At 45.0% G+C, this 13,297-nt stretch overlaps 1 protein-coding gene and 1 long non-coding RNA gene across 3 annotated transcripts in view; both read left to right on the plus strand.

Annotated features, from left to right (window-relative positions):
• The window catches only part of Rora (RAR-related orphan receptor A), a 733,021-nt gene that overhangs the window by 226,328 nt on the left and 493,396 nt on the right, over positions 1-13,297 (plus strand).
• Positions 1-13,297, plus strand: part of LOC120094342 (uncharacterized) — a 235,481-nt gene that overhangs the window by 193,540 nt on the left and 28,644 nt on the right. Inside the window, exon 2 of the long non-coding RNA XR_005488663.2 lies at positions 1-13,297. This exon is cut by the window's left edge and continues 18,667 nt beyond it; it is cut by the window's right edge and continues 28,644 nt beyond it. This is a non-coding gene — a long non-coding RNA (uncharacterized LOC120094342).

Consider the following 13,297-nt stretch of genomic DNA (forward strand, 5'->3'; position numbering starts at 1 on the left):
TTGCTAATTGGCTATATTTTAAAGAGTTTAAGGCCCCTTAGTTTGCATTTCTTTGATTGTAGGTGATATTTGATACCCTTTATTTCTTTAGATTAAACAAAAGCTAGCAGTGCGGTGCGCACGGTTGTTTCCTTCCTATGTTACTGTGTTATTTGCTCTCTGTCCGCTGTCTGTCTCCATGTTGCTCTGTGGTAGAAGGCCTAATGCTCCAGTTCTGCTTTCCTTCCTAGTGCATGCCTAGAGTTTAACCAGCAACTGACAGAGACAGTGGGGCACGGTGTGCCCTCCATCCAGGTCCCCGTGGACTCTTCTCTTTGAATCTGCCTGCTGCTTCTCTGACAGGTGTACTTCTTAGCTCCAGAGACCTGGACCAGACAACCCTCAGCCCTCACTCTACCTGATGTGTCTTGGGATTCTGGACGTTGCCAAAATACATATGGCCTAGAGAATGCAAAAGGTCACAGGATTATTTTTAGAGGGGAAAGATGAGGCTCTGTCTTAAGCATAAGGACTCTAGTAATATTAGACACTCTTTTCTATTATTTGTGTGATAGATATGTGGCCTTTTGCTCTGTTTCTGTCTCTATCTCTCTTTGTGTCTCTCTGTGTTTATGTCTCTGTCTGTCTTTCTCTGTGTCTGTGTTTCTCTGCTCCCTCCCCCATTACATACTTCTAGGGCAAGAAGTAAATTCTATTAATAATGAAATAAAATGTGTACCAAGGAGTAAAGAATGTCTCCTTTGCCAACTCAGAGGTCAAAGAGGATTTTTTTTCTCCTTGCAGAGTTGAATCCCCATCTTGCTTGAGATCTCTTTACTCTGGGATCCTTAATGTGTGACAGTGTTTTCCTCCTAACAATTGTCTTTATCCTAAATTTTATTTTTTTGATGAAGGGAATAGACTTCTCAGGGAGAGAAAGATAGACAGAAAGAGCAAGAGAGACAGAGAAAGACAAAGAGAGAGAGAGAGGGAGAGAGACAGAGACAGAGACAGAGACAGAGACAGAGACAGAGACACAGAGAGTCCAGGAACTTGAAAAAGTGACTGGTCAGTTAAATGAATATTTGTCTGCCTCTCATGGATATACATGGTCACCAGGCCCCTAGTAAGCATTTAAAGGAGGCAGATATGAATCTAGGATGTCTCTGAGTTTCAAAAGTCTGCCTCTCCCAGCTGTAGTCCTAGAGGAAACCTGTATTCATAGATCCTCAATACAGCACCAGCGGGACCCTAATTAATGAGTTTGTTTGTTCTTCTTGCCAGCTGGATACAAAAAGCATTGTCTGGTCTCTAACCAGTCTCTCTCTCTCTCTCTCTCTCTCTCTCTCTCTCTCTCTCTCTCTCTCTCTCTCTGTGTGTGTGTGTGTGTGTGTGTGTGTGTGTAATGTGGATTTGGAATTCCTAGATCTCAAACAGATCATCCGGTTATGAAAGCCTCTGCTACCCCTCAAGAATTAGTCTAAAAGGTGGAGACATTTTCTTAAAATGGCTAATAACCGGAAACACCCTTTCTGTTTTCAGGGAAGGGGAGGGGTGCACACATTATAGCCTGTCACGATGATGGATAAGATTGTTAGCCAGTTACATCCTTGTGTTTTCAAGTGACTTATAGAAAGTCAGTGTGGTGACATTGGGAGGCTACTGGGGAATGACTTGCTTGCAGAAGATTAGATCTCCAGCTGGAAGATGCTCTGGATAAAGTGAGCTGTGGGCCGATAGGTCCCTAATTCCCCGGTAGGCTGCCTTTGGAAACACTACTGTATTCCCTTCCTTCAATATGCTACAAGCCCTTTAATCTCTGGATTGCATTGTTTTAGCACTGAGCAAGGCTCCTCCAAACCCAGGATTAAATTAGGAGAAATCCCCCTGCTGCTTCTATTGAATTGACTTAATATAATGAGTTTATTGTTAAATTAAACAAAATGAAACTTGCCATGTGGAAGAAATATGGCTGACATCACAGTGGGATGCTGGTTGGGTTTTTTCCCCTCCCCTACCCCTTCCTACCTTGCCTCTGAACTTCTCAGAGGTGGCTCATTGGCTCTGATGTTCCATGTCCCACATCCTGACTCTGCATCCCAAGGGAGATGTGAGCTGACAGTTAGGGCCAGCACTTCAAGCAAAAAAACGGAAACGTGAGCTGTTCTTGGTTGTGCGATACAGTTAGTCTATTTTGAAAACTCTGCCTTCAAAGAGGCTGATCTGTTAACACATAGATAGGTGCCTATTGGGGTTGGGGATTTAGCTCAGTGGTAGAGTGCTTGCCTAGCAAGCGCAAGGCCCTGGGTTCGATCCCCAGCTCCGGAAAAAAGAAAAAAGAAAGAAAAAGATAGGTGCCTATTTCCTTACCCTGGGAGAGATGCTACCGGACACTTCTGCACTGAAAGAGTTAGCTCCATCGCAAGCTAACTCAGTGTAGCACAATGGTGATTTCCTTCTTTTTGTCAGCCTCTCGCAGCCCAAGTCTTACTCATCCAGGAAATGGGTCATTATTGGCATGCTCTTTCCAACTTGAAGATGGACTCCAAGTTGACTTATTGAGATTTTTCTAGAACTCGGTCTTCCCCTTCCCTTGGCTCAGTCTTCAGTTTCTAAAACATTGTTTTGACCCAGCATTGGTAGACAGAAGGATTTCATTTGGTGATCAGGCAAGCCAGAGGCGGGTGTTGGGTGAACCTTCTAGAAAGCAGTGCATAACGCTTTTGTCTGTATGGAAAGGCAAGATGCAGCAACTCTCGAAATACTTTAAGTTTCTCCACTGAAAAGGGGCTTGTTTTGGTTTTTGGTTGGTGATGTTGTTCCTTCAAATAATTATCTTAAGCTCAGAAGCCATTTGATACAAGCTTCAAACTACAGATGAGGAAGCAGAGATATAAGAAGGCGGGCTGTTTACTTGACGAACAGTCTCTCCAGGCCTCCTAAGTCCCTGGCTGCCAGAGGTCCACATGACTTTCTCCTTTTTCATCTCATGTCCCCATGAGCTTGGTGGCGTATCACATGGCCTCTGCCTTTCCTTCTCTGTCCTCTAACTGGCCGTCTTTACCCAACTCTCCCCAGATCTGTCATAAGTCAACCAGTTCCTTTTCTACTTTGTCCCCTATTTTGCCCCCCTCAGAGTGTAGTGCCTGCCATCATCTGCCCCGAGTAGCCCCAACACCTTCACCTTTGAACTGAGATCTGGAATATTCTTAATGTCATCAGCCTTGTCATATCCTGACTTGATTCCTTTCTGGAATATTCTCTTGGGTATGATGTCAATCCCTGTCTTAGTGTCTCATTAGCATTTCTTGACTATTCACCTAAGACAGCCTGTGCCAAGGCTTTGAAATGTGTATATTTAGTGCCTCAAAAGGCCCAGTTAACCTTATGTAAATCTGTATAAGCCACGGGGCAACCTGGTGAAAGTGTGATTTGGTAAAAACAAACATTTCCATTTAGTAAAAGGAACATGTTTTCAGTTCTTGTCATCATCATCAAGAAATCCTAACCATCAGATGTGTTTTCCAGAAAGATCTTCTTTAGTTAATAATTTTCTGGGGGGAAAAAACACTATTGCTAAGTATAGCCCATAATTTTACATCTGTTAAGTGATTTGAACTGTAAAATGTTAACATTTAAAAAAAAAGTTTGCCTTTCCAGCTGTTGATCCTCTCTAAAGAGTTGCAGTTGGCATGCAGGACACCCCTCTGGCAGGCTCACAGAAGTTCTGTGTGCAGGATGCCTCTGTCTTTCTAACAGGCATGCGGAAGTTCTATTTTGATGCCTTCCGGGGGCAGGGTAAGTTTTTGTACAGAATTCAGCTGGTTTTGTTTTCTTTTAACATACAACGTCTGGTTAGAATTTACCTCCAAAACCTGGTTTACTTGGAATGGCCTCTGTACTGTGAAGGCGGGAGCTTCTTTGAAGCTGGAAGGAAGCAGGACCTCCCCTAACCCCATCCTCTGTCCCCCATTCCTTCCAGCCCTGTAAGGCTCCCCTTCCCTTCTTGCCTGCATGCACAAACTAGCCCTCAGCCATCACAGACAGATGGGCAGGAAGTCTGGAGACTGCAGCAAGAACCTGGCTGCCCCAAGCTCCAGCATTTACGCGGGGGAAGAAAGAAAGCGCATACGTACTTATAGCCTACTTTCTGGCTTTCACTGTGTGAGCACCTCCCCATACGGTGTGCGCATGTAAGATCCCGAGTCTCGAAGGAGGACGAACGTTCATGCAAGCAAGCCGTGAGGGGGTGACACTCAGGTGTGTAGGGGACACAAACTCGAAGGGTGCGAGCTGCCTATGGGGGAACATGACTTGGTGGCAGTGTGCTCCCCCTGTTTGTTTTGGGAACCCTGTACTCACACACGCTCTGGGAACCCTCACAGAGTTTTCTAGTAGAGCCCTGTATGCTGTGAGAATAATTTTTCCATCAAACAGTGAGGGGTTTTAATTGCTCGGCAGCCCATTTCTCAATTTAAATTATTTTTCATACCAGGGGTCTGTAGAAGATTTAATTTGAAAGAGAATTCTACTGCTTAAGAAAGCATCTTCTTGGTAGCCACCACATGGTGACTTTGAATCTTTCTTCTAGCTCCAGGAGACTGTAAATAACTATAGCAGAATCCAGTGTGGTTGGTTATCACATTCGGAGCCCCCCAAGTCCCCTGAAATCAGCCCAGGTTTACTATCCACAGTGGTTTAAGAATTGCCCTCCCCATAGACTGGGGACAGTGACAGCTCCAATCTGGCCATTCTTTCTCTGAGCTGCCCACTGTGCTACCTAATCCTCCTGTTTCTCTCACTGAAGAATGAGCTTTGTCACACTCCTCTCCCAGTGTGTCCAGGGCTCGCCAGTGTGAGCAGAGGCTCTGCAGACCGGAACAAGCTAAGAGAGATGTGTAGGGTCTACCAAAGGCACTGAAACATCTTGGCCTCACATGCTGGAGGAAGGCACATGAGGGAACTTGTCCTAGAAGAAACCCACAAAGCCAAGCAAACCAATGTCTAGGTGTAACCTCTCCTATAAGATTCTGAGAGACCAGCTGAACGACATCCAACAGATCTCATTAATTCTATACAGAAGCAATGAGTCTCTCCCATCTTTGGTGTGGGAACTAGGGACCGAACCATTGCACCAATATCTGCATGCATGTACACACACACACACACACACACACACACACACACACACACACACACACCATTCTCGCCATGGAAGGTAAGGTATACTGACTACATGCACAATAATATGATCTTCAGTTAAGTGGGCGTAGTGGTTTCAATGGTATTGTGGCTCCTTCTACCTTTTCTCTGGCATTTCTCAGAGTTCTAGAGGAGAGGGTAATTCATCCAACGAAGCAAACGTTAAGCTCCAAATGACAGGAAGTGAATCTGTGCTAATAAAAAAGTCCCTCAGTGTCTTCTATTCCAGGGACGGAAGGCTGGGACAATAGGAACTATGAATCTGGTCTTTTTAAATGCAAACTATTATGCAGAACTTATCTATAAGTGTATTTTAAGAAGATAAACATTCGGTGCTCAAGTCTAGCACTGGATTATCTTGTTTTTAAATACATATTTATTCGAGTTGCAGTGACTCCTGGAAAATATCTTTTTTGGAGATGATTTTAATCTTAATAAAGGTATTGCTTTCTAGAAGCTGGTGAAAGTTATGACTGTCATATTTGCTTTAATATTTTTAGTAGATGATGCCATTTAAATAAATAAAACACACGCACACATATACACATAGAGAGAGAGGAAGAGGGGGGAGTCTTGAAGACTCTTGTCTGGCATACAAAAACAGTAGATGTCTGTCAATAAACTATTTTCCTTTTCTGAACATCGTTAAGAAAATATTTGTTTCACTGTTACGTGTATACACGTGTCTGAGTGTATTGACGTGCAAACTAAGTACATGCAGAAGCCTGCAGAGGTCAGAAGGGTCTGGAACTGGAGTCACAGAAGGTGGTGAGCTATACTGTGGGTGCTGGGAACCGAACTGGGGTCCTCTGACAAAAAAAGAAAGCACAGTTATCAACTGTTGAGTCATCTTCAGCCCCTGAGCCTTTTTTTTTAAACTACAGATCTAATGATGGGTTTAAGGGGCTGGAGAAATATCTTAGCTAGTAAAGGCTTGCCTCTCAAAAACACAAAGACTTGCATTGATATACGAGATTACTGTGTTCACTAGCTTTTGCTGTAATCCTAGTGCTATACAGGTAGAAAGAGGTGGGTCCTATGGAGTTACTGACCAGCCAGTCTAACCTAACTAGCAAACTCCAAGTCAATGAGAGATCCATTCTCAAAAAACAAGGAACCCGAGGAACAACGAAGTTCATTCCCGCCCCCAGGAGTAGACCTCATAATTGAAGGCTTGTTCACTTCCAAATCTTACCATTCTCTTCCTATTTTGAACGTATGAAGTCACATCACATAAATAAGTGTGGTCAAGATATCAACATATTGCCCTGATTTCTGGGTACCCCACTAACACTCTTGAAATCAAGATCATTGAGAACAACTGCTTCACACAGTCAGTTTACTTTTACATTAGAAGAAAACTTAATTGGGCTGGGGAGCTAGCTCAGTGGTTGAAGTGCTTGCTTTACATGTCTGAGGACGTGAGTTCAATCCCCAGCATCCATATTAAAAGCAGCACATGGCCTATCTTGTGATCTTAGCATTGGGAGGCAGAGGCAGATTGCTAGGCCCCGATGGCCAGCCAGCCTAGTCTACTTGATCAGTTCCAGACTAAGAAGATAACTTGTCTCAGAAATAAATGAGGTGAACAGTGTCTGGTGGAATAACACTAGAGATTGTCCTCTGACCCCCATCAACACTATACCTGTGCACGCACAGCACATGAGCACATGCAAGAACTATAATCTAATAATTAGTTGTATTGCTTCCTCCTCTCTCACAAAACCCTTTTGAATGCACCCTGTATTTTGTCAACTCCTGCAAAGCTCATTTATGGATAGTTTAGAATTACTTCTGAATCGTTTAGAAGTATCTTTTCTGTAAGGCATCTGATACAGCAACAGAAGGTAAGCGTCTCCTGTGTGTTTTCAAAGTGGCTGCCTCCAGGACTAGGCTGCTGCAGGCTCCAGTGTTGCTGGAATCTAAGCCCTTAAATTCTCAAACCCATGTGCAGGTATAATTAACATCCAACTAAATACACCGATGAGATATCAAGTGTGCAGTGCAATGAGTCTGCGATGAGTGTAGACAACTGTCTACATCTGTATTAAGCACTAAAATTAAGCGAGAGACAGAATGCTTCAACCCTCTAGGTGCTCTCCCCTGCAGAGGGCTCCCTTTGATATCTTCGTGCCTCATATTGGTTCTCTTTATTTCATTATCAAATGTTGAAGAGGGCGAAATGCAGCAAGCAGGGAAATCGCTCTCCACTTTGAACTTGACTCCAAGTATCGATTGCTTTCCTTAGGGTGAGTGGCCAGCAGTACACTCTTCTTCACTGTGGGGACATGATTCTGTGTCAGCCAATAGATACGGCACGTTCTTCGATGTCAGAACTTACCCAGGAGCCTTCTTTGTCTTGTTGGGGAAGCCCCCAAATATGCGAGAAGTCCCCATTCAGGCCGTCTAGGAGGACTTGAACCGGATGAAACCTGGGATGCTGAGAGCGGGAGCAGGGTCCCACCTGGTACCACAGACCTCTGACCCAGTGGGGGAAGAAAGCCCTGGCAGTTGAAGGAAAGAGAGCTTGTCAGTGGGAGGATGAGGACGGAGGAGAAAGGCTGTTGCCTTTCTGTTAGAGCAGAGTCAAGAGATAGAGTGGTGTCCGCAAGATTCCCACCAGGAGACTTCTACATAGTCAAGGCAAACCAAGCAAACCCAAGTCCTGTGCTGGAACCACACACACACACACACACACACACACACACACACACACACACACACACACGTACCCTCGCCTCTGTCCCTGGACTGCTAACAACCAGCTCAAATTGGCTGATTTCCCCACGTTTGTCATGGACCCAGCTGCACTGCCTCAGCTGAGCATCTGTAGGAAGGAAAGCAAAGAACCAGGAAGAAAAAAGACACTTTCAAGTCATTATTCTTCTTCATTTCCCTATTCTCGGCCCCGCCCCTCGCAGGCTCCACTGCCGTGCCTTTCTTCGTCGTGTTCTTTATTTAAAAACTCTTTTTATAACAATCTTTCCCTTTATGTGGTGCGAGCCCCTGGCATCCTTCCAGTGACCTGTCTGCAGAGGGATACTCCTCCCTCCTAATTAGGCCTTTCTTACCCCACTTCCGACTTTTCCTTCTCTTTCTCTCCCTTTTAAAGCTTCTGGCCCTTGACACTCTGAAGCCCCAATGGAATAACCACACTTGCTAAAATGAAGAGTCCTCAGAAAGGTGATAGAGTTGGCTTCTTCAAGGAGCCCTGAAAATTCACTCAGACCCATGATTCCAATGGAGCAGAGCACCTAGTGATGCCAAGGAAAGATGGGTAGTGACGTCTTTATCCCCGTCACAGACTCCATGCAGTGTATACTGGGCAACTTCTCCTCTATTCTTGGACCACTTCATGTGTGGATCCTTGTGTACGTGAGCCATCATTTCTGGGTTATGTTCCTGTAGGATTGGAGGCAGGAGCGTAGGATTATGTGCGTTCCCTTGGTACCCTTGAAATGATGGTAGGAGCTAGAATCTAAGGGCAAGAGAGCCATGGGTGGAGACAAGACAGGATGATGGACCTAGAGGCCATTGTCCTGGGGCTTGTGAACCAGTTGTCATAGAGGGAATAGTGTTTGATGCTTGAGAAAGGAAATGTGGATCTGCTGATCTGCAGAAATGGTGGCTTTGATATCATCCATCCTCTAGGGTTTAAGTAGCTCGGTCAGTATTAGCTAGTTTCCTGGCTGCTATGACAACTTATCCAATGAAAACTGCTTAAGGAAGTAAGGGTTTATTTGGACCTCCAGGTTAATGGTGCACTCTGTCATGGCTGGAAGTCATGGCTGTGCCACAATTCACCTTGCCCAGAAAACCCCTCATAGTTATGCTCTGAGGCATCTCTTGAGAGATTCTTCATCCAGTCAAACTGATAATCAATATTAACCTCCATGGATACCCCATGTACCGTCTCACTCACATATAATTTCCAGTTTAACAGTGTAGGGAGGTGGGTCCTTTAAATGGTCATGACTAGATGAATATCTTGCAGTTATGGATTTCTGACAAAAGACAGCTCAGGTATACTTCCACTTGCTCTCTTAACCTTTGCACTCAGACCTGGTACGGTAAGACACCTACCATGGGAAAGATCTAGAAGGACCATTCTAGGCATCCGCTTCCATCGCAGTGAGCCACCTTGGCTAATATTTATAAACAACCCTTCAGCGAGGTTCTGTAATAATGCACACACTAATGATGTCGCACTTCCTTTGAAGGGACTCTCTTCTGGACATGATGGTGCTCGCCTGTAATCTTGGCACTCGGGAAGCAGAGGCAGGAGGTCTCTCAGTGATTGCCCTATATTCTATAAGCTAAAGGCCTGAGCCAAAGGCAGTGTGGTCATGGGAACCTTCAGAACATGAGAAGAAATGGGGCCCTTTTGGACCTTCTCTATTGGGGCCCACACTGCTCAGTCCCGCTGCTTTGCTTGGATCCCACCAATACCTCCTGAGTCAGATAATGACCTTTAGCGACCTCTACTGAAGCTCTTGGAAATAAGCTTGTTTGTTCAGACCAGACTTTGAGAAACACAGGGTTTTCTTTTGCCTTCAGATTGTTTTATTGATTTACTTCAGTGTTATCAAGTGACCCTACAGAGCTTATGTCGGATGAAGGTGACAAGGCACTGTCTTCCTTTCCATAGGTTTTAGCTATTTTTGTTGTTGTTGTTGTGCATGTGGGTGGATGGTGGTGGCATCTGTGATGTCCACGAGGAGGCCAGAGCATCTGTCTCTATTGCTCTCCCCTTACTGCCTTGAGACAAGATCTCTGCTTGAAGCTGAAGCCTGCCATTTCCTCTAGCCTTGCTGGCCACTGAGCTCTTAGGGTCCACTTGTTTCTGCCCACTACTGTTTGGATTACAGACACACAAACCATGCCAGCTTTTTTATTGGTAAAGGCAAAGAACCGTGTGGCTGGGGGAGGGGAGGGGAGGGGTAGGGAGGGGAGGGATGATCTACAAAGAAGTGACCAAGTCAGTGGCAGTGCGGTTCTAGATTGATCCAAGGAGGAGGAGGAGAAAGAAGAAGAGGAGGAGGAATAGGGTGTGGAAGAGAGGAAGAGGAGGAGGAAGAGGAGGAGAAAGAAGACAGTGATAGAAATAACTAGAAAAGTGCCTGTGAGTTCTGCAGCTAATACTAGTGTACAAATGTCAACCTCTTAGCTTTAACAGATGCATCGTGTCCTGTGTGTGGTCAGCAAGGTGAGCTAGATAAATTCTATTCAGGAGTTCTGACCTGTCTGTATGCTTGATTTTTTAAATTTATTTTTCTAATATTTATTTGAAATTACGTGTGTTTGTGTATGTGAGTCCCTCAAAGGCCAGACAAGAGTGCTGAAACTGGAGTAAAAAGCAGTTGTGGGTCACCTGATGTGAGTACTGGGAACTGAACTGGGGTCCTCCAAGAGAGCAGGGAGAGCTCTTAACTGCTGAGCCATCTCTCTGGCGCCATCTGTGTCCTTCTACACAACTGAAGTTAGAAACCATTTTCTTTTTCCTCCCTAACTTACACGGATGTGTCTTAGCAGTTCTGTGACATCTCCTTTTGTTTTCTATGGAAATATTTTATTGAAATGCCGGGCTGTCAGAGAGCAGTCTGATGAATTACAAACATGTGTCTCACATCCAGTCCAACACCGGAGGGGCCAACACTGCTGCAGAGGTTTTAAATCTGTCACGGGCAAGCGGAGTCCTTCTCCATAAGCGTATAACGTGTTTTGCCTCCGCACTCATAGGAGCAGTACCTTGCACGATGGCTCTGTATCCTGCAGCTGACTGAGATGGATCGCTGGCAGAGGGGGAGGTCAAGGTTAAGGTGGGGATATTAGAAAAGGTTACCAAAGCCAGATGCTCTGGGTATCTGGGTTGTTCTGGAAGGTTGTGTTATAGTCTCCAGTTTGAAGTTGGGTCTGCAGATTGGATCTGTGGAAGTCTATGAGCTGGGTTTGCCATAACAGCGTTTCAACTACTACAAAAACATTTTTTTCTCTCTCTTTTTTTTCCTTCTAGGCACATGCTTGCAGATGGTTGACCAATTTGTTGTGGGATTAGTGGGTTTGGATTAAACCTTCTGGTGAGGCCGTGATTTATGTGCATTTGACGCTGTTAACTCTATTTCTCATTTTCCATCTGGCAGTGCCTCGCTTCTTCGTGTGGAGTTGTGCATCATATTAAAGCATAGGTCCTCAAACTGTAAGTGCTCTGGTGTCTTCTTCCTAGAAGCTAAGATGTTCCCTTCACCATTCTTAGCCAGAGATACATGCACAACTCCTTGGAGCCTCGTTTCTCCCTGTTTTCCATGCCTTCCTTTCATCTCCTGAACCCCAAACTCAGCCCATCTCTGTCCCAGTGGCTCCTTGTTTGGAACTCTGTTATTGATTGCTAAAGTTGCATTTAAGGCATAGAGCATTTATGACATATAAAAATTGTGTGTATGCCATGCGTGGATGTCTGTGTGTAGGTGTGTGCACATGAGTGAGGTGCCAGGGGAGGCCAGAAGAGGGCATCAGATTCTCTGGAGCTGGAGTAACAGTAACTTGTGAGCCACCAGATGGATTCTGGGAATTGAAATCTGCTCCTCTACAAGAGCAGAAAAAGCGCTCTTAGCCAGAGTCATCTTTCCAGTCCCTACTTAGAAGTTTTATACCGGCTTTGTTCACTTAACACCTGTTTTTCCTGAGGCCACGAGACGATTTTATTTACTTACAGTAATTTTTTAATCTTTTATTTGTTAGACATTTAGGTTGTGACTGATGACTTTTGCTTGTTTGTCTGTTTTTATACCATTTTAAATGACATTTTATGTTTTTAAAACTTTACCATCCCTGTTATTCCGTTTATTTTCCTCACTGGGGCCAATTTTTTTTATCAAGAAAAATTCTTATGTATGATGTTAGTATGATACAAATCTCTTAAAGTTTTAAGGACTTTGAATATGGATGCCTTGTCAGGATAAGCCACATGTGTCTAGAATAGCCTAGAAACTTCCTCCTTTGTCCTGTGTAATCTTGTGCCTATAACACCCATGAACATCCAAACCGAGGAGGTGGGATACAGCTTAGCTGACTGGATACTTGCTGAGTAAACTGGAAGCCCTGGAGTCAGGCCTGTGATCCTAGCATTCAGGAGGTGGGGTAGGAGAACTGAGTTCAAGGCCATCCTCTCCTCCATAGCACATGTGGGGTCATTTGGGGCTATAGGAAACTCTGACCTTCCTGAAAGAAGGAAGGAAGGGGGAGGAAGGGAGGGGAGGGAGGGGAAGGGAAGGGAAGGGAGGGGAGGGGAGGGGAGGGGAAGGGAAGGGAGGGGAGGGGAGGGGAAGGGAAGGGAAGGTCTCTCACTGACTTGGAAGGGAAAGGAAAAATGAAAGAAAATGCACAAATTCTTCCACCCAGACTACAGGATTTTAAGCAATTCTACCATCTTTTTCTGTCTGTGATGTGTACTACACACATTAGTTCGTTCAGACCTTTAACAAGCTCAGTGTCATCTTCGGGGTTCTTCCAGTCTAGAAGCCAGTCCAACGCCTGGAGTCCTTCCCGCTTGGGTCCAGAAGACCGAGATGATCTCCGAACCAAAAACTCATTTTCTTCCCGGCGGCTGGGTTTTGTGTTCGCCCTGAACGTTTTCACTTTTACAGTTTGCATCAAGTCATTACCAAATGAAGGAAAACGAACAAGTTTGGCTCATGCTAATTCACACAGCGGTTGTTAAGCATTTCAGTAAATCCAGCCTGGATCTGAGCAGCCTGGGATGTAGAGACGGAGAGAGCTGCTCTACTGGGTTATTAGTAACTCCCCTTAGCTGAGCAGATCAAGGGTTTGAAGGTTTGCCCCTGCCTGCATTCTCTTTGAAGATTCTATTCAGTTTTTATACTTCCCAATACCCAGTGTGTAAGTCCCATCCTATGGTGTGGAAGTGCACATTGAAATGATGTCTCTTGTCCCTTTGTTAGCAAGACTCCCTCCCTGTGTGGGTGTGGCTCTTTAGGTGCAGGTAGACAAGGATCCTTGGACAGGTGCGTGGGGAAATAGCTCTGTAATTGTTTTACACCCTCTATGCTTCACTCAGAAGCAACCTTGGTCCTTCTAACGCTCACCAGTCTCCGTTGTT

The sequence above is a fragment of the Rattus norvegicus genome, chromosome 8 (assembly GCF_036323735.1).
Source record: "Rattus norvegicus strain BN/NHsdMcwi chromosome 8, GRCr8, whole genome shotgun sequence".
In the NCBI taxonomy this organism is placed as follows: Eukaryota; Metazoa; Chordata; class Mammalia; order Rodentia; family Muridae; genus Rattus; species Rattus norvegicus.